At 38.5% G+C, this 20429-nt stretch overlaps 1 long non-coding RNA gene across 2 annotated transcripts in view; it reads right to left on the bottom strand.

The window, feature by feature from the left end:
* The window catches only part of LOC128097962 (uncharacterized), an 83696-nt gene extending 67328 nt beyond the window's left edge, over positions 1-16368 (bottom strand). For both annotated transcript variants that reach the window (XR_008214023.1, XR_008214024.1), the window contains exons 1-2: positions 13842-16368; positions 9679-9748 (exon numbers count right to left, since the gene is read on the bottom strand). This is a non-coding gene — a long non-coding RNA (uncharacterized LOC128097962). The remainder of the gene's footprint in view (positions 1-9678; positions 9749-13841) is intronic.
* Between the last annotated feature and the right edge of the window lie 4061 nt (positions 16369-20429).

Genomic DNA, 20429 nt, shown 5'->3' with positions numbered 1-20429 from the left:
ACCAAATTCAAGACTAGCCTGGGCAGCATAGGTCCTATCTCAACAAACATCAATAATTAAAGTTTTAAGATATAGAGGATTTGATTATTTAAAAACTACAGAAATCAATAACAATGTATATAAACCAGTTATTCTGTTTTCAGATATCTAACATTTAAGGTCCAACTAACGTATTTCATTCTAAATTTAAATCTGTACTTTTTACAGGGTCACTTCCATTTGTGGTTTTCACATAAAATTAGCCTGGCTAATATTACTAGCTAATGTGTTTTGACCTTACACAGCCTCAGCACTATGCTAAACAAATACACTGCCCCATTTATTCCCACATCTATTTCTCCTCCGTATGCTTTCTAGATGAGGAAACTGTGATTTACCTACTCAAAACAAATTGCCAGAAGTCAGATGCTAGCAAAGCGAGTCATGAGGAGAAGGCTTATTGAACTGAATATCCATATTTGAATGCTCTCATTATCAATGTAAATAAAATGTAAAATAAATGATAGGTATGAAAAAAAAAAAAAAAAAAGAAAGGAAGGAAGGAAGAAAAGAAAGAGAGAGAGAGAGAGAGAGAGAGAGAAAAGGCACCTGATGATAAGATTAGGAGTCTTCATAATATAAAGTTGGCAGAAATTCCTAAAAGTTTATAGTAGGGCTGGGGAAAATTTAAAGGTATAATGGAATTAACCAGAAAAAAAAAAAAAAAACAACTTATAGCCAGGTACCACACCTGTAAGTCCAAGCTGCTTGGGATATCTGTAAAATAAAATATCCAATGTCTAAAATGAATGTGAAATATATTGAAGAGATGATGGCAGAGATGTTTCTGAACTGAAGAAAGGTGTCAACTCATATTCCTCTGTAGGCCTCTGGATGCCTCTGTGGGATATATGCAAAGAATATCATTTGTCTTATTATCACACAAGTGCTAAGAAATGAAGGTGAGTGTGAGGAAAGGCAGATAGGCGGGCAGCAGAGTAGAAGGAAAAGAATTACTACTTTCAGAGAAGGAAGAAGACTGGGGGATGAGTTCTCCATAGGAACAGAGAAGTGGGACGCAGTGAATCATGACTATCAGGTCCAATATGCAAAGAACAACTCAGGGTTGATAATTCAGCAGGCTGGAGAGATGGCTCAGTGGTTGACAGATCAGGATTCAGTTTCCAGCACCCACCTTGGGCACCTCAAAACTGCCTGGAACTCCAACTCCAGAGTATCTAGTACCTTTCTCTGTGGGCAATCCCACTCACATATACATATCCACCCATAAAAAAATAATTCAAAATAAAAAATTATAAAATAACTGGTTACCTGCAGTTTTATAACCAACAAAAATATTCACCAGAAGTAGAGGTGAAATAAAAAAGTTTTCAGAAAAATAATTGACAAAACACTTTTTAGTTAAGAAAACTAATAAAAAGTACATTTTATACTAATATTTAAGCATAATTTAATCTAGAAAGAATTTCTAGCAATAAAAATGAGGACCCTTTAATGGCATAAGCGTTAATCCATGTGAAAATTATGACTCTAAATAAATATGTGCTCAATAAAGAAACAAATTTGATACATGCAAAAGGAATGGATAAATTCATAATCTTAATGGCAGTCTTTGCCATACACTCTCAGCAGCTGACAAATAGGGAAGAAGGGAATATATCCATGACAGAACTTAATTAGCAAATGTAAGTTAATTGACATACAGAAAACATGTCTTTCACCACCAGTAAAATATATATTTTTCATGTACATGTGGAACATTTACCAAAATTAACCATATGCTTCTTCCTGCAGAAGCTTACAACTTCTGAATGATTGCTTTCCCTCAGAACATGCTCTGCCCGAATTTGAATTAAAGCAAGAAATTAATGAGGGAAAATAGCTAGAAAAATCACCAACTGTTCACAATTAAGCAGTTAATTCCTATACAACACACTATTCAAAAAAGTGCAAGAAAGCTTTTAACCGAATGATAATAAAGAGATTACATATCAACTTTTGTGGATTAGTCACTTTTCATTAAGAGAAATATGGAATCTTTTTAAATTAAAATAAATGCCATCTAAGATTCTAAGTTAACAAAAAAGAAAGAGAAAATTTCAAGAAAATAACTTTTTAAAACATAAGAGAAAAAAATCAACAAAAAAGACATAGTAACATATCTATATAAAGGCAAAAAAACTGGTTTTTTGAAAAGATTAATTAATGTTAATAAATTGTCAGAACACAGTCTGAGAATGGAGTCATATGGGAATTCTGAGTGTTTGTGAGTAAACAAGACAAGAGTCTGTGAGCTCAGTTTCTTCAAAACACATAATTGTTCATGCTCTTCCCAGGTGTAGTGGATAGGAGTGAGTTTACTTTAACTGCTGTTGTTCATATACTCCATGGAAAAACATGTTTTTGCCATGTGTAGCTTATTCTTCTGATTGTACACCTTACTCAGGTGACTCTTCTTAACCCTCAGAGTATGAATTGTCTGATGCTCTAAATAAAGTTGGCTATTGCAAGAGACTTTAGTCCACCTCATTTTTAGGACTCAGGTCTCCCAAGTTCAGACTGCCAACTAGAGCAGTATACAATAAATATTCTCTCTTTCATTAAATCTACATATTATTAAGCCCCTAAGTCAAACTTGTAAATTTTAAAATCTCATTTATTATACAAGTTAAAGTATATGTTTCTGCAATATTGCAAATAACAAATTAGATTTGTATTTAGAACGTTTTTAAGGTTAAGGCATCATATGTTACACTACAGGTAACTTTATAAAGGTTTCTCCTCTTAGTACTTATGTCCCAATGGGTGAGTATTCAAGGAAACTTATGCATTATAATATTGGATTTATTTGATATGCAGCTACTAAAACTCAGCTGCATTATGTTTGACTTGATAAATGTGCATCTCATGCAGAATAAGTTGCATTGAGGCTATCTGAAATCATTCAAGAATATTATTATGTCCACATCCATCCCAAGTCCTCCATAATACCACCTTCATCCTAAGATTACAACCATCTAACACTGATGGGTGGAATTTTGGTACTTCGTCTACAAAATAAGATGCAAGGAAAAAATAATGACCGTGTAATTTTTTATTTTTTTCTTCTTTTTTTTCTTTTTATTGATTTTTTTCATTTTTCTTTATTAAGAAATTTTCTACTCACTCCACATACTATCCACAGATTCTCCCCTCCTCCCTCCTCCCACCCCCCAGCCCTCTTTCCCAAGCCACCCTGCATCCCCACATCCCCCAAATCGAGGTTTCCCATGGGGAGCCAACGGAGCCTAGCACACTGAGCCTAGGCAGGTCCAAGCCCCTTCCCACTGCACCAAGGCTGTGCAAGGTGTCACACCACATGGACCGGGTTCCAGAAGCCTACCCATAGACCAGGGACAGATCCTGATCCCCCTGCCTGGGTGTCCCCCAAACAGTTTGAGCCAAACAACCGTCTTCTATATCCAGAGAGCCTAGTCCAGTCCCATGAGGGCTCCACAGCCACCAGTCCACAGTTCATGGGCTTCCACTAGTGTGGCCGGTCATTTCTGCACATCCTCCCATCATGATCCCAATGTCCCTCGCCTGAAGTATCTCTCCTCTCTCTCATCAATTGGATTCCTAGAGCTCAGCCTGGTGGCTGGCCGTGGATCTCTGTATCTGCCTCCATCAGTCACTGGACAAAGGCTCTGTGATGACAGCTAGGTTATTTGCTAGGCTGGTCACCAGAGTAGACCAGTACAGGCACCCTCTGGACCACAGCCAGCAGACCTGGATACTAAATGTGAGGGAAGGGATGGCCAGACTGCAACCCACAACTCCAGAGAGGCTAGCTAACAGGGAAAGACCCCAGGGGGGACACATGGATGACCCTGTGAAGGAGAAGTGGATGAGATCTACATGAGTGGACTGGGTGTGGGGGTGTGGCAGAGGGCGAGGAGTGGGGGATGAGAACATAGGGAAATGGGAGGGTCAAGCTGGAACAGGGACAGAGTGGGAGGGCAGGGAGGATGATACCATGACAGATGAGGACATCATGGGAATAGGAAGAGGCAGGGTGCTGGGGAGGCTCTCGGGAATCCACAAAGCTGACAGTGTATTTTCAAAAGCAAGATCCAGATAGTGAAAGAAAACAGAAGGACCAGGTGAAAAGACAGCTGAAAAGGAAGCAGGCAATCAAAACACTGTAGTCACTTCTCTGAGGAATGTACCTACACTGGAAAGCTTGGTCTCTGTATGGCAATCTCAATAGGAAAGACAGAGGGAAGGTAAGGGCCAGTGAATTTCACAGAAAACTTCTTTAGAGGAAGAGAATTTTCAAATCCCAATACACTTTTAATTCAAGATAAGCCCAAAGTAAACACTCTTCATCCCACAACCTGGTAGGGTGGAGGTAATAGAGAAGGATGGATAATAAAGATAAAAAATCTGAGGGTGGTACATGTAGAATTAAAGCCTGGGTTGCAGTTACCAAAGTGATCCAGGACAATCCAACCACTGGCTGCTAACTGTCTCAGGATAATCAAAGAAATAGACGATGTTCTTCTAAATGAGGACACTTCATTCTAGTCTCCAAGGAACCCTTTCCTACAAAGATGTTTCAAGGATGACAATAAACAGTGATCTGTCACCAAAACAAATGTGCAGAGAAACAGCTCCCCCCCCGCCCCCCCCCCCCAAAAAAAAGCTGGTGCTGTGGATAATGGATGCACCGCACATCAACAGTTGTTAAAAGTGCTGGGATACTATTTAATTATACTTGGTGATTCTGACTGAAAAGAGATACATTTAATGTCTCTAAGACGCTGAAAATAGTGAAAAGTGACACTTTTTTTAAAGGAAAAAGAATTTCTAGTAATAAAAAAATGTTAAGTCTAAAATGTGGGGAGAAATGGTATTTTACCCTAAATGGAAGAGAGAATTGAAGAATTCGAATTTATTTGCTAAAAGAACAGCAACAATACAATGAGGACATGAAAACAAGGTAGGTTAAAGGCCCAGCAGTCTATTTTCCACTTAGTGTGGAGCCAGGGCCAGAGAGCCCCTCACACCCCACACTCAGTTCTTCCTGTTACCACTGTTCTGTACCCCTATGGCATATTTCTTGTTATTAATGAATCCAAACTGGTATATTATTAACAATTAAAGCCAATACCTTTTTTTTTTTTTCAAATTTCCCTTTTCCCCTAATCTCTCATTTTTATTTCCAGGATTTTATGCAGCATGCAGCATTTCATACAGCTATCATATCTTTTAAGGTTTCTATTAACCATGACAATTTCTGTGAGTTTTCTTTCCTTTCTTTTTTTTTATTTTTTGGGGAGCTCATGGTTGGTTTTTCAAGACCGAGTTTCTCTGTGTAGTCCTGACTCTCCTGGAACTAACTCTATAGACCAGGGTGGCCTTGAATTCAGAGATCCTCTTGCCTCTGCTTCCCAAATGGTGGGATTAAAGGTGCACACCACCACATCCAGCTTTTCTTATTTTTAATGAATGATCATTTTGAGGAGTTCAGGGAATGCTTTTTTGTGGACTATCCTTTGAGTGACTTTTATGGGAATATGTGAATGGATGGCTATTCATCCCAGATAAGTCACTGATGACACACAAAACACAGTATTCCACACAAATCTAGCTTAGTGGACCAGTGAGTTTATGGAGTTACTACAGAAGCATAAATCTCTCAAAGATGGCTATATCACTGAAAAGCCTATCTCAGCCTGGATAGTTACTCAAAAAAGCTCAATTTGTGGAGCTCCCTGCATGATTTGCAATCAACTCAGAAGGTTAGATAGTCTCTTTTCCACAGCAGTTACTGCTGCTTATATGACCTCAGGGAGGAACTGTGTGAATCCTATAAGTTTCAGGAGCTCCCTGAGACGTCTGAGTGTCTTACTTTTGAACCTTGTAAGTTTTGTTTACTTTCCGAGTCTGCCTTTAGTAACTCCCTGCAGGATAGAATGTTTCAATTCAGAGCAATGTGATACACATCTTCCTGTTAGGATATCTGCAGATTTGCTCTTGGTTGGGTAAGCAATATAATTTTGAAGAGGACTATTACAGAGATGAAAGACCAGTCGTTAGATGTGAAATGTGTCCACTTACACAAATCATCATTGCTGATGCCTTCAACCTTCATCAAGTGCTTGCCAGACTTTTTTTTTTTTTTTTTTTTTTTTTTTTTTGGTTTTTCGAGACAGGGTTTCTCTGTGTAGCTTTGCGCCTCTCCTGGAACTCACTTGGTAGCCCAGGCTGGCCTCGAACTCACAGAGATCCGCCTGGCTCTGCCTCCCGAGTGCTGGGATTAAAGGCGTGCGCCACCACCGCCCGGCGCTTGCCAGACTTTTACACCATAAAACTCTTCTTTTTTCTACTCATTGTTCCTGACAGTTTATGTTCCCCTTCCTGAGGGTGCAGAACTGTGAATTATATGGAATATCTCTGTCTGAGGGATTTAAGTCTTCTTCTTCTATGTATTTACTCTCTGAACTACTGTTTTTAAATATGGTTTATTTGTTGAGAATTTCATATATGTACAATTTATTTTGATTGTATCCATCCTATTCCCACACAAATATATTATACATGCCCTGGGTTATAACTCAGTACTACTTCACTCCTCAAATTATTTCAGATTTAGCAACTGAGGGTTCTTCTGTTGATTTTTGTGGTTGTTTCAAACATTCTCCTATTACCAGACACATGCACATGTGTGCATGTGTGCCTTGATTGTTTTGAGTAATTCCTTGTTTTCTGACACATGATACTCTGAGCTTATATGCTTATATTTTTCCTGTCATAGCCCTAGAATACTGTTTTCCACAAGGAGTCCTTTGATTAGAAAGAGATATAAGAATCCAAGAACTGGGCACTACATGTGCCTAGTGTTAATTTAGTATCATTGTGTCTAATGTCTCAAATAACAGAGTAATGGAATACATGATATACTAACATATGAATGTATGGTATCCACAAACCCCATCTGTACACATATTACCCTAAACATGACTTTAAATGTCTCTAACTCTAATTCATTGGCATTTGAGTATATTTTGCCCATTCCTGTTGCTTATCTGTAATTCTTAATACTGAGAAAATTTGTTCCAACCTATTCACCTAATTGTTTATTTCAAGTACACAGAAAGACAGAAAGTCTTGGCACCAAAAATCTGTCATTTTTAAATGACATTTTAAAGCCAATATATGTAATGCAAGTATATGCAGTGCTTGTACTTATAAATAGAGGAGAGGATTGGGGTGGGATGAGAGTAGGTAGGGGAAGCAGGAGAAGGGGAGGGAGGCAGAGCAGGGGTTGGTATGTAAAAGGAAAGAAAAAAATTTAAATAAAAAAAGGAATAAAAGTCTCCCAAGGTGGGGGGTATAGAGTTTTACTGACTTGGCTTACACCTCAGGGGCTAGGAGTGCACAGTGGAAAGACAGAGCCCAATATATGCTCAGTCCAAGAGGCTAGAAACCTCTTAAGAAGATTGCAATGGTATAGAATCAGTTGAAAGCTGAAACTCAAATTATGAGTTTACTTTGAAAGGCTGAGGACTCCAGAGTCTCCGGCGATGACAGGAGCAATTGACACACTTACCCTGACTCAGAGCGTGAAGTAGAGCATGAAGTCATGGAGCAAAATCCCGCTTCCATACTTTCTCCATTTGTGCCCTTTACCTTCAGCCTACTAGAAGGTGCTGCCCATGTTTGGGGAATCGTGTACTTTCAATTACTCTTCTTAACCTCAGTTTCCAAATGGCAAATGTTGTTGAGTTTTATTTGATACGCATAGTGTATCAAGACTTGTCTTCCATTTTTGATGATTTGTCTATGAATATTTTGTCCAATTTAATTTTATTGTTAATTTTCTTATTCATTTTAAAAGTTCTTTGAATACATTACATATAAGTCCTTTATCATATTGTATAAAGTAGTTTTCCCAGCCTGTAGGTTATCTCAGAATTATCATAACCACATTCTCACCTGCACATTTTTATTTAATAAGAACAAGTGAGCCAATTTCACATTTATGTCATACTTTCCATATCTATCTTACCAATCATCTTCAATCCAAGAGTCACTTAAGACTTTTCCTTTCCCTAGAAGTATTACAGTTTTACACTTTATATTTTACTTCTATGACCCACGTGGAGTTGAATTCTGTGACAAGGCTAAGATCTGAGTGCAGATTCATTGTTTTTGTGGATTCATCTGCAATTATTCCAATGCCATTGTGGAAAAAAAATGAAACATTTAACACTGTGGAATCTTTCAAAAATATAATTAAATTCATAAAAAGAGATGACAGAGCAAATTCAGTAGGAATATAAGAAAACATTAAAGCAATCATTGTAGAAGTGCAGTATGAGTTCAAAACATTGACAGAAAATACTAATTCAGAGATTATTTCAATAAATTAATATGGTGATGTTTTAATTGTACTGAAATGTGATTTTATCTGTATGTTAATAAATAAAGTTGCCTGGGGGTCAGAGTTAATAGCAAGCCATAGCAGAAACTGGGCGGTGGTGGTGCATGCCTTTAATCCCAGCTCTTAGGAGGCAGAGCTAGGTGGATCTCTGTGTGTTCAAGGGTACAGCCAGCATGGAGACACATGCCTTTAATCTCAACACCAACCATAGAAGAGCTGGAGGTCTGTACAGACAGGCAGTGATGAGGAGGTCATGTGGTTGGGTTTACAACCGATGAGAAGGCAGAACAGAAAGTCTATATAAAGACAAACAGACAGGAAGTAGGTCTCTTGCTGAAGAGGACAACAGCAGCAGTGAAGGGAAAGGCTTTTAGCTCTTAGCTATTACTCTGACCTCTTGGGCTTTCCTCTTTGCATTGGCTCTATGTTTCTTATTTAACTAGACGGTTACATCTACAAATTAACACTAACAGAAAGGATGACTGAACTATTGAGTATTTGTTTTGCTGCTGTTGGAAGTGGTAGTGACAATGTGTGCCTGCCTGTATGTGTATGTGTGCATGTGTGTGTGTGGTGCTAAGAATTATGTGTATCTGTGTGTAGTGTTTGCAAACATTTGTATATACATGTCTGTGCATCTGTCTGTGTGTGTGTGTGTGTGTGTGTGTGTGTGTGTGTGTGTGTGTGTGTGTACATAAGTGAGAGGTCTATCTTGAGTGTTTCCATTTCTCTACTTTGGTTTTGAGACAGATTCTCTTCCTGGGCCTGAAGCTCACTCATTTGGCTAGTGTGGCTGGCCACAGAGTGAATAATCAAATTTTCCATGAAAATGAAACAAAGTGATGCTACACTCAGTAAGACTATTTTCAAGAAAAATGCAAGATAAACATTTTCTCGTGAAGTACATAAAGAGCTGTAGCAGGAAACATCATTCCATGGTGACTACCAAGCCCACAGAGCTAGTATCTTCGGTTCTCCCAAGGTGATGGAATACAGATCAGAGGGGGAAAGGGAGAATTCAGTTCCATCTGTGTTCCAACTAGAGTACCCAGCACATTTTTCATACAATGTTCAAATAGTCTTAGTGGATTTTGCCTAAGGTCACAAGGATTAAAAACATACTTCATTATATATTCAGATTATATATACCACAAATTGCAACTTTGCAAACACTTAAAAAAGTACACATTCATTCCATTTTTAAATTCTTATTTTATTTTTTAAGAGAGGAAGTGCTTATTTTTGCTTACCATTCTAGGTTCCAGCCCATCATGCTGGGGCAGTCACAGTGGCAGGTGTTTGAGGCAGCTCATCATATCACTACACACAGAAGAGAGAAATGGACTAGCCAGGTGGTGGTGGCACACGCCTTTAATCCCAGCACTCAGGAGGCAGAGGCAGGCAGATCTCTGTGAGTTCGAGGCCAGCCTGGTCTACAGAGCGAGATCTAGGAAAGGCACAAAGCTACATAGAGAAACCCTCTCTCGAAAAACCTGAGAGAGAGAGAGAGAGAGAGAGAGAGAGAGAGAGAGAGAGAGAGAGAGAGAGAGAGAGAGAAATGGACTAGCATATGCATGCCTACTATTCAACTCTATTACTCTACAGTTCAAAACCAAACCCAGGAAATGGTGCAGCCATGTCTGACTGGGTCTTACCCCATAAAACTGCCTATTCTAGACAGTCCCTCACTAGACTCTATTGTCACGAGAGTCCAGATTACTCTTCCACCCCTCATCAGCTTGACATACAAAAAAAAAAAAAAAAAAGAAAAAAAGAAAACCTTTCAGCCCATATCCTCACCCTCACCCTCATGTTTATTTCATAATGTAAAAGTGCAATCTAACTTTAAAAGTCACCAAATTTTAAATAATTCCAACACTTTAAATTTCAAATTATCTTAACTATAGTTAAGATATATATCTATAGTTCCTATAAAATTAAAACCAAATTATGTGCTTCCAATGTATAATGAATGGCACAGAATAAACATTTATTTGCAGTACTGAGGATCAAACTTAGGGCCTCATGCAGACTACTCAAGTGTTGAAGTAACCCTCAGCTATATCCCGACTTCACATGTTAACCTCTTAAAGGACTTTATATCACATGGAAGTCTTTAGGAAGTATACTTCCTGGAAAAGCAGAAAATAACATTAGTCAGAAAGAGACTTGCTGAATATAGAGTGTGGATGCAGATCTTGTCACTTGCTGAAACACATGAACTATGAACCAATGGCTGAGGGGTCCCCACTGGATCAGGCCCTCTGAATGGGTGAGACAGTTGATTGGCTTGATCTGTTTGGGAGGCATCCAGGCAGTGGGACCAGATCTTGTGCTCATTGCATGAGTTGGCTGTTTGAAACCTGGGGCCTATGCAGGATTGTTTGGCTCGGCCTGGGAGGAGGGGACTAGACCTACCTGGACTGAGTCTACCAGGTTGACCTCAGTCTGTGGGGAAGGCTTTGCCCTGGAGGAGATGGGAATGGGGGGGGGGTTGGGGGGAAGGTGAGGGGGACGGGAGGGGGGGGAGAACAAGGGAATCCATGGCTGATATGTAGAACTGAATTGTATTGCAAAATAAATTAAAAAAAAAAAAAAAGAAAGTTCTTTTAACCATGTGATGACCAAATTTCAAACAGTGCTCAGTGGTGTTTTCCATATGTAATTTTATGTAGGTATGTGATTTATATAATTTTAAACTTCTCTTTGTGTCTTTTATTTGCTCTCTGTGTGTATATTTATCCAGGATATGACAGAGCTACATTCTCACCCTTCCCTGTGTCTTAAGCTTCTCAGAGTTTATAAGATAGAACCATTAAACCTATAATAAAAGCAAATGTCTATAGTGCAGATCAACACCCAAGGCAGACAGAGTGTTAACTATCCCTACTCTTAGAAGCTAGTTGCTCTCTCCTAAAAGAGGGAAACCATCCCCATGCACTCATGGATGACCCCAGAGCAGGAACCTGCAAATGAAGAAAACATTCTAATATCCTAATCTTATGCATCAGACTCTTGAACAAAATAATAGGTTCCAAAGTCCAAGTTAACCTATATCCAAGAGCAGTCTTAAATATTAAGTGGAAAATTCCAGAAATAAACATCTCAACAGTTTAAAATAAATAACTTTCAGTAAAGTGTATTGTTGCATTGTTCTAATTTATTATTGCTTTGTGGTTGATCTCATAGAGTGCCTATATTTATATATTAAAGTCTGTCAAGGGTATGTTAATATAAGATAGAGTCATATATTCTGGTGACATTTCAGGCATCTGAAGAAAATTGTGGGCTGGAAGAAAATTGTCTGGGAATGGTCAGAGATAATGAACAGCAAAGAGGGTGAGGAACAAGGTTTGATTTGGGGGGGTTGTTTTTGGGGGATTGTTTTTTTTTTGTTTCGTTTTCCTCTATTTAGGACAATATTTGTACCACTATGCTGTTCCATTTGTAGGAAAATCAGAAGTATTAAAAACAAACCTCGTTTCCACCCAGTCAATTGCTTTCTAAATTACATGAATTATTATTTAAAATGGACTTAATCTTTTATCATACATTTGAGATATTATCATTCATTTGAGACGGCAGGAGTTATCACATATCTAAAGTGACATTTTTATCTTCAATAAATTCTAATTCAGTTCATACATTAACTGTAGAAACACAATTTTAGAGTGGTTAATCAAAATGCTTTATGGATTCCTCATTTTATACTACTACAGGCATGATACTGTAACAAAAATAGTAATTAAAGGGTTCTAATGACACAATGAAGTTGGTCTCTTCATTCCCGTTAAAGAAAACCTGTGAAAAGAAACAACTTTGTTTGGCAATTCATAATCCCCAAAAGCACCATCATTTTCAACGCCTTAATTATTGTCCTAATTTCTCCTCTATTTAAGGATTTCTCTATAGGGATGATTTGACAGTTTGACTCCAAATAGCTCAGAAATTAACAAGTCTTATAACTCATGAGTATACTTTTGTTGTCAATCCTGTGAAAATATCATTTTTTTCTAATCATTTTCTAATGATAATCCAACATCCAGCCAATTTTAAACTGACTGATAAACGTGTGGGTGATTGCAGTAGCCCTGCTACTAATCCCAAGCACTGCAGTGAAGGAGTGAGAGCACCTTTCAATGATCCTGCTGCCATCTACACAATGGTATTTTTTGTGTGAAACAAAATCACATTTTATATATGCATGTAACTTTTCTATGTAACATTGATACATAAGATTTATTTCCAATTTTCAGTGTGTTTGGGAGTTAAATTCTTGCAATTCTATAATCCAAGATTTATGACTTCTGAACACCATTGACTGTGAAGTTAATGAACATTCATTACTGAGTATTACTTTTTAACCCAATCTTCTATCTAATTTTTCAATATCTTTAACTTGATGACCATACAGCCATTAAGAGGGGGTTGTCTAACAATGCCCCTCAGATCAAATATTAAAGATTGATTACAGTGAAACACTTTACTTACCAATGCGTGCCGACATGACTCTTAAAGTTATCTATACTGCCTAGAAGGCTGCCTTATTATTTCTTGTTTCTTTTTTCAAGACAGGGTTTCTTAGTGTAGCTTTGGTGCCTGTCCTGGATCTCTGTAGACCAGGCTGGCTTCAAACTCACATAAATCCACCTGGCTCTGCCTCCCAAGTGCTGGGATTAAAGGTTTGTGCCACCACTTCCCGGCTTATTTCTCCTTTCTTATGGAAACATTTTACTCAGTGAGTGGGACCACTCTTTGACAAACCAAATTCTTTAAGTAATTGCTCAGCCATCTGCAGTTAATCAGAAGAAATCGTTACAAGAATTTTCCTTGGTAAGGAAAATTAATTTCTCTCAAGTTGGAATTTTGGAAATAAACAAAATATGGAATGCACTGATAGTTTTCCAAAAACCAGGTCAATGATATACCTTCATTTTTAACTCTGAATATCTTTTTACTATTAATATCATTTAGGATTACAAATTAAACTTGAAAAGGGATGTCTTAAATAATTTAGTTATACCTTAAGGCAATTCTTTCTAGCATTTTCAAAGAAGATTTCAGGTTACAGTGATGAAATATTTATATTTGAAGCATGTTTTGAATGTCCCTGTCCAGAGCCATAAGCTTGATTTTGACAAATAATAGTTCTTAAGTGAAGTAATTTCAGTGTTCATATCTAGCACTTTTCTTCAATTTATTAATGTTATTAGGACATCTTGGTTCAGTCATCTTTTAAACTTTAAATACAGGTTTAGTTATACTCTGCTGCATTAATCACTCATTTGAGATATTTTTAACAAGTAAGGAAACAAGTCAGCGTAGAGTAAGAGAAGCTAAAACCTTGTGCAGAGGTAAGAGAACACTGAATGCAACTTGAGTAAATCTAAAGATATTCAAATACGTTACTTACAGGAGAAAATTGCAGTGTAGCAGGTCAGGAACGCTGGTCAGGGAAAGGAAGGGAGAATATTGAGAGCAAAGCACTGTTTTTGTTGCTTTTCATCTTTGTTTTATAACATTTCATACAGCCCCAGTTAGACTAAAATGTGAGGTTCTAACACAAGAAGTGCTATTCCTCAACTGCTTCCCTAAAACCACTAATTCTAAGTAGCATATGACATTTACCAACATGTAGTTTATAATGGAAACCATCTACCTAGTCCTTCTGAGTTGGACCACAGTCACCATGACAACGCTCTGCCATTGATTCTTTCATCATGCTGAGATTTTGGCAGGGACTAGAAAGAAACTTAAGTTCATAAAACCCTTTTCATACTTAAAATAGATTTCATTTGCATTTTTTAGAATAAGCAACCTCTCCTTCAGTCCGTGACAATACAATCATACATACTACTCTCATTGTTTAAACTTAGAAGGTTAAAAAATAAAATTCACATTTTTATATTATAGGAAATCATGGTAAAACATTAACTGACTTAACTGTAAATCTGCATCTGATTTGCAGTGATGGTTTGCAAGCTAAACAAATTTTTCAACCTCAATTACTGCTGTGCACACTGAAAATAGATTTCTAGCCAATGACAAAATTTGAAATTAGAGAATGATAAAAAGCAAGAAATGCTCTGTTTGATTAGTTGCCGAGTTGGGTATTCCTGAGAGAACACATTTGTGGAGTTATTGTCATGAGAAAGTCTACCTCCTCTTCCAAAGGCATCAGCTTGCCTAATGAATTTTTTGAACAATTTGCCATGAATAAGTTACAGGAAAAGTTTCTGGTTTTTATGAGCAATATATTTTCCTAATCAGTCCATTTCACTAAATTTGGCTTTTTCTCAAATCCCTCATTTATTCTGTAACATTTATAACTGGAGGTTACTCTTTTGTTGATGATATAATCATCCTTATTTCCAAATAAATTGCCTGTTGACTGTCACAAACAAGCTCCTTCTAATGGTTCTAGTTCCACGTGGATTTTCCTTTGTGGCTTCCTAGTACCCAGTAAAATTTAATTATGTTGGTCATTTAATGACTCAAATCCAAAAACCTGTGTTTTCATTAATGGCTAAAAAAATTAATCAAAACCATAGCAGAAAATGAGTGAATGTTGTATAATTTAACCTTACACCTTATTTAACTCAGTTTACAACATTCTTACAGCTTAATTTTACACTCTATAGCTTCAATATGCTTCCCAAATGGCCAAGAAGTTGCAAGCATATGGTGAGCTATAAACCCAAATTTGTCACTTTATTTTGACATTAAAGGTGTAAAATATAAGCTTTGATGGAAATGAACACTGTGTATTCATGCTGAGTAGCCTTGGTAGAGGTTTGGTTTTCAAAGTCCTACTTCTGATACTAGGGCATTTTCTCTGCATCTACCTGAGAAAAGGATGAGTTTTGGTTTGTGCACAGTGAAAGGCAGTCTAGGCTCTGTTTTTATAGACTGTATTTTATGTCACATATTGTAGCTAGAGTTTTCCTGCCTGACCCACAGTCAGGACAAATCTCTCTCACCTGCCAGTCCCACAGCTGCTCAGAACCGACCAAGTAAACACAGAGACTTATATTGCTTACAAACTGTATGGCCGTGGCAGGCTTCTTGCTAACTGTTCTTACAGCTTAAATTAATCCATTTCTATAAATCTATACCTTGCCACATGGCTCGTGGCTTACCGGCATCTTCACATGCTGTTTGTCATCGTGGTGGCTGGCAGTGTCTCTCTGACTCAGCCTTCCACTTCCCAGCTTTATTCTCCTCCTTGTCCTGCCTATACTTCCTGCCTGGCCATGGGCCAATCAGTGATTTATTTATTGACCAATCAGCAACACACGTGACATACAGATCATCCCACAGCACTTCCCCTTTCCTTTTCTTTTTTTCTTTTCTTTTTTTTTTTTTTTTCAAAAAGGAAGGTTTTAACCTTAACAAAGTAAAATTACATATAATTTGGGAATTTGGGCATAGCTTCTCTTACTACTTCCTGCTGGAGGGGGGCACTGTATCTTATGGGGACACAAAGAAAATTTTAGGATTATGGAATAGTCCATGAGGGTGTATCGTTTGATCCAGTTGCCTTGAAACCATTCTGGATGTTGGATCATCTGGGTCATGGTGTCATCGGAGACCTTTCAGGGGGTCTTGGCTGGTCAAACCTGATGTACCTTAATCTGGAACAAATCCACAGCCTTTGGCTTTCTGTAGGAACAAAAGCAGAGTCTCCTTTCCAAAGCAACACATCTTTACATCCAAATTTTGAAGTCAAGGTATCTTTAAAATATACATATTGGGAGAGGCCGGCCCCCAGCTCCCATCTTGCTCCGGACTTCCCTTTTGGAAAACTGGTGAGTACCCTTCCTTGCCCTAGACCCCATCCCTGGGCACCAGCCACTCCAGGGAAGACCTGCCCAACTTGGCCCCAGGTTCTGGCCACCGGCAAGTTCCCTGCTAGCCCCACCGGGAAGGATCCCCTTCTCCAAAACCCCTGGCAGACCCTGCAGTCTCCACGCCCTGCCCCCACGCCCATCCCCCTGAGCCCCAAGCCTCTTCCTGAGACTTAGAGGCCGGCCCCCAGCTCCCATCTTGCTCCGGACTTCCCTTTTGGAAAACTGGTGAGTGCCCTTCCTTGCCCCAGACCCCATCCCTGGGCACCAGCCACTCCAGGGAAGACCTGCCCAACTTGATCCCAGGTTCTGGCCACCCGGCAGGTTCCCTGCTAGCCCCACCGGGAAGGATCCCCTTCTCCAAGACCCCTGGCAGGCCCTGCAGTCTCCACGCCCTGCCCCCACGCCCATCCGCCTGAGCCCCAAGCCTCTTCCTGAGACTTAGAGGCCGGCCCCCAGCTCCCATCTTGCTCCGGACTTCCCTTTTGGAACACTGGTCTGGCTGAACCAAGTGTGCGGATAAGGCCAAGAACGAACCACAAGGAGATGGGCAGACGTCAAGGCAGAAACATATACAACAAAATGAATAGCAATACAGCATCACCAGGCCCTAGCCCTCCTCCAACACCTAGACCTGAACATCAGAAATTGGAAGAAGCAGAAGAAAACAGCCTTATGAATGACATCATGAAGAAGCTAGAGGCTTGTGTAGAGGAAAAGACAAAAAAATGTGAAGAACGCTGTAAACAACTAGAGGAAAGGGCAAACAAATTAGAAGAAATCAATAAAGTCCTGGAAGAAAACAATAAAATACTGAGAGAAAATCAAGAAAAATCAATGAAACAAATGAAGGAAACAGTCCAAGACCTGAAAAGGGAAATAGAAAAAATGAAGAAGACACAAAGAGAGGGAATGCTGGAAATAGAAAATCTGAGAAAACGATTGGGAACTTCAGATGCAAGTATAATCAACAGAATGCAAGAGATGGAAGAGAGGATCTCTAGCGTTGAAGATACAGTAGAAGAAATACATTCATCAGTCAAAGAAAACACTAAAGCCAACAAAGTCATGAACCAAAATGTCCAAGAAATTTGGGACACCATGAAAAGACCAAACCTAAGAATAATAGGGGTCGAAGAAGGAGAAGAATACCAACTCAAGGGCACAGAAAATATATTCAACAAGATCATAGAAGAAAACTTTCCCAACTTAAAGAAGGAAATGCCTATGAAGATACAAGAAGCTTATAGAACACCAAACAGACTAGACCCCCAAAAAAAGTCCCCTCGCCACATAATAGTTAAACAACTAAACGTACAGAATAAAGAAAGAATATTAAGAGCAGCAAAGGAAAAAGGCCAAGTGACATATAAAGGCAAACCCATCAGAATAACACCCGATTTCTCAATGGAGACTTTGAAAGCCAGAAGAACCTGGACAGATGTAATGCAGACACTAAGAGACCATGGATGTCAGCCTAGACTAATATACCCAGCAAAACTTTCAATCACCATAGATGGAGTGAACAAGACATTCCATGACAAAGCCAGATTTAAACAATACTTATCCACAAACCCAGCCCTACAGAAAGCACTAGAAGGAAAATTCCAACCTAAGGAAGTCAGATATACCCTCGAAAACACAGGCAACAGATAAAGCCACAGCAGTAAACCCCAACGTATAGAAGTACCCACACATCACCACCAAAAAATAACAGGAATGAACAATCACTGGTCATTAATTTCCCTCAATATCAATGGACTTAATTCACCTATAAAAAGACATAGGCTTACAGAATGGATACGAAAGCAGGACCCATCTTTCTGCTGCATACAAGAAACACATCTCAAATTCGAAGATAGACACTACCTAAAAATAAAAGGCTGGGAAAAGACTTTCCAATCAAACGGTCTTAAGAAACAAGCGGGTGTAGCCATACTGATATCCAGCAAAATAGACTTCAAACTAAAATCAATCAAAAGAGATCAAGAAGGGCATTACATACTCATCACAGGAAAGATCCACCAAGATGAAGTCTCAATTCTGAATATTTATGCCCCAAACACAAGGGCACCCACATATGTAAAAGAAACATTACTAAAGCTTAAATCACATATAAAACCCCACACATTAATAGTGGGAGACCTCAACACCCCACTTTCACCACTGGACAGATCTCCCAAATTGAAACTTAACAGAGAAATAAAGGACTTAACTGATGTTATGACTCAAATGGACTTAATCGATATCTACAGAACATTCCATCCTAACAAAAAAGAATATACCTTCTTCTCAGCACCCCATGGAACCTTCTCTAAAATTGACCACATACTTGGCCACAAAACAAATCTAAACAGATACAAAAGAATTGGAATAACCTCCTGTGTTCTATCAGACCACCATGGTCTAAAGTTGGATTTCAACAACAACAAAAACTACAGAAAACCTGCAACCTCATGGAAACTGAATAATACCCAACTGAATCACCAATGGGTTAAGGAAGAAATAAAGAAAGAAATTAAAGACTTCCTAGAGATCAATGAAAATGAAGACACCACATATCCAAATTTATGGGACACTATGAAAGCAGTACTAAGAGGGAAATTCATAGCACTAAATGCCCACATAAATAAGTTGGAGAAATCTCACACTAGAGACTTAACAGCATACATGAAAGCTCTAGAACAAGAAGAAGCACAGTCTCCCAGGAAAAATAGACGCCAGGAAATTATCAAAGTGAGAGCTGAAATCAATAAAATAGAAACAAAGAGAACAATACAAAAAATTAATGAAACAAAGAGTTGGTTCTTTGAGAAAATCAACAAGATAGACAAGCCCTTATCCAAACTAACCAAAGGACAGAGAGAGAGCATCCAAATCAACAAAATCAGAAATGAAAAGGGGGACATAACAACAGACATTGAGGAAATCCAGAGAATCATCAGGTCATACTTCAAAAACCTCTATTCGACAAAACTGGAAAACCTAAAAGAAATGGATAACTTTCTGGATAGGTACCACATACCTAAGTTAAATCAAGACCAGATAAACTATTTAAATAGTCCAATAACCCCTAACGAAATAGAAACAGTCATTAAAAGTCTCCCAACCAAAAAAAGCCCAGGACCAGATGGTTTCAGCGCAGAATTCTGCCAGATCTTCAAAGAAGAGTTAATACCAATACTCTCTAAATTGTTCCACACAATAGAAACAGAAGGAACATTACCAAACTCCTTCTACGAGGCTACAATTACCCTAATTCCTAAACCAAACAAGGATACAACAAAGAAAGAGAACTACAGACCGATCTCCCTCATGAACATTGATGCAAAAATACTCAATAAAATACTGGCAAACAGACTCCAAGAACACATCAAAACAATTATCCACCATGATCAAGTAGGATTCATTCCAGGGATGCAAGGGTGGTTCAACATACGAAAGTCCGTCAATATAATATACCATATAAACAAACTCAAAGAAAAAAACCATATGATCATCTCACTGGATGCAGAAAAGGCATTTGACAAAATCCAACACCCCTTCATGATAAAGGTATTAGAGCGATCAGGAATACAGGGAACATACCTAAACATAATAAAGGCAATTTACAGCAAGCCAACAGCCAACATCAAATTAAATGGAGAGAAACTCAAAGCAATTCCACTAAAATCAGGAACAAGGCAAGGCTGTCCACTCTCCCCATACTTATTCAATATAGTACTTGAAGTTCTAGCCAGAGCAATAAGACAACATAAGGAGATTAAGGGGATACAAATTGGAAAGGAAGAAGTCAAGCTTTCCCTATTTGCAGATGACATGATAGTATACTTGAGCGACCCCAAAGATTCCACCAAGGAACTGATACAGCTTATAAACACCTTCAGCAACATAGCAGGATACAAGATCAACTCAAAAAAATCAGTAGCCCTCCTATATACAATGGACAAAGAAGTGGAGAAGGAAATCAGAGATACATCACCCTTTACTATAGCCACAAATGACATAAAATACCTTGGGGTAACACTAACCAAGCAAGTGAAGGACCTATATGACAAGAACTTTAAGTCCCTGAAAAAAGAAATTGAAGAAGATGTCAGAAAATGGAAAGATCTCCCATGCTCATGGATAGGCAGGACTAACATAGTAAAAAT

The sequence above is a fragment of the Peromyscus californicus genome, unplaced genomic scaffold (genome assembly GCF_007827085.1).
Source record: "Peromyscus californicus insignis strain IS unplaced genomic scaffold, ASM782708v3 Scaffold_5__1_contigs__length_169319896, whole genome shotgun sequence".
NCBI classification, from domain to species: domain Eukaryota; kingdom Metazoa; phylum Chordata; class Mammalia; order Rodentia; family Cricetidae; genus Peromyscus; species Peromyscus californicus.
The sequence above is the reverse complement of the archived record's forward strand: the minus strand, read 5'-3'. Positions and strand labels throughout refer to the sequence as shown.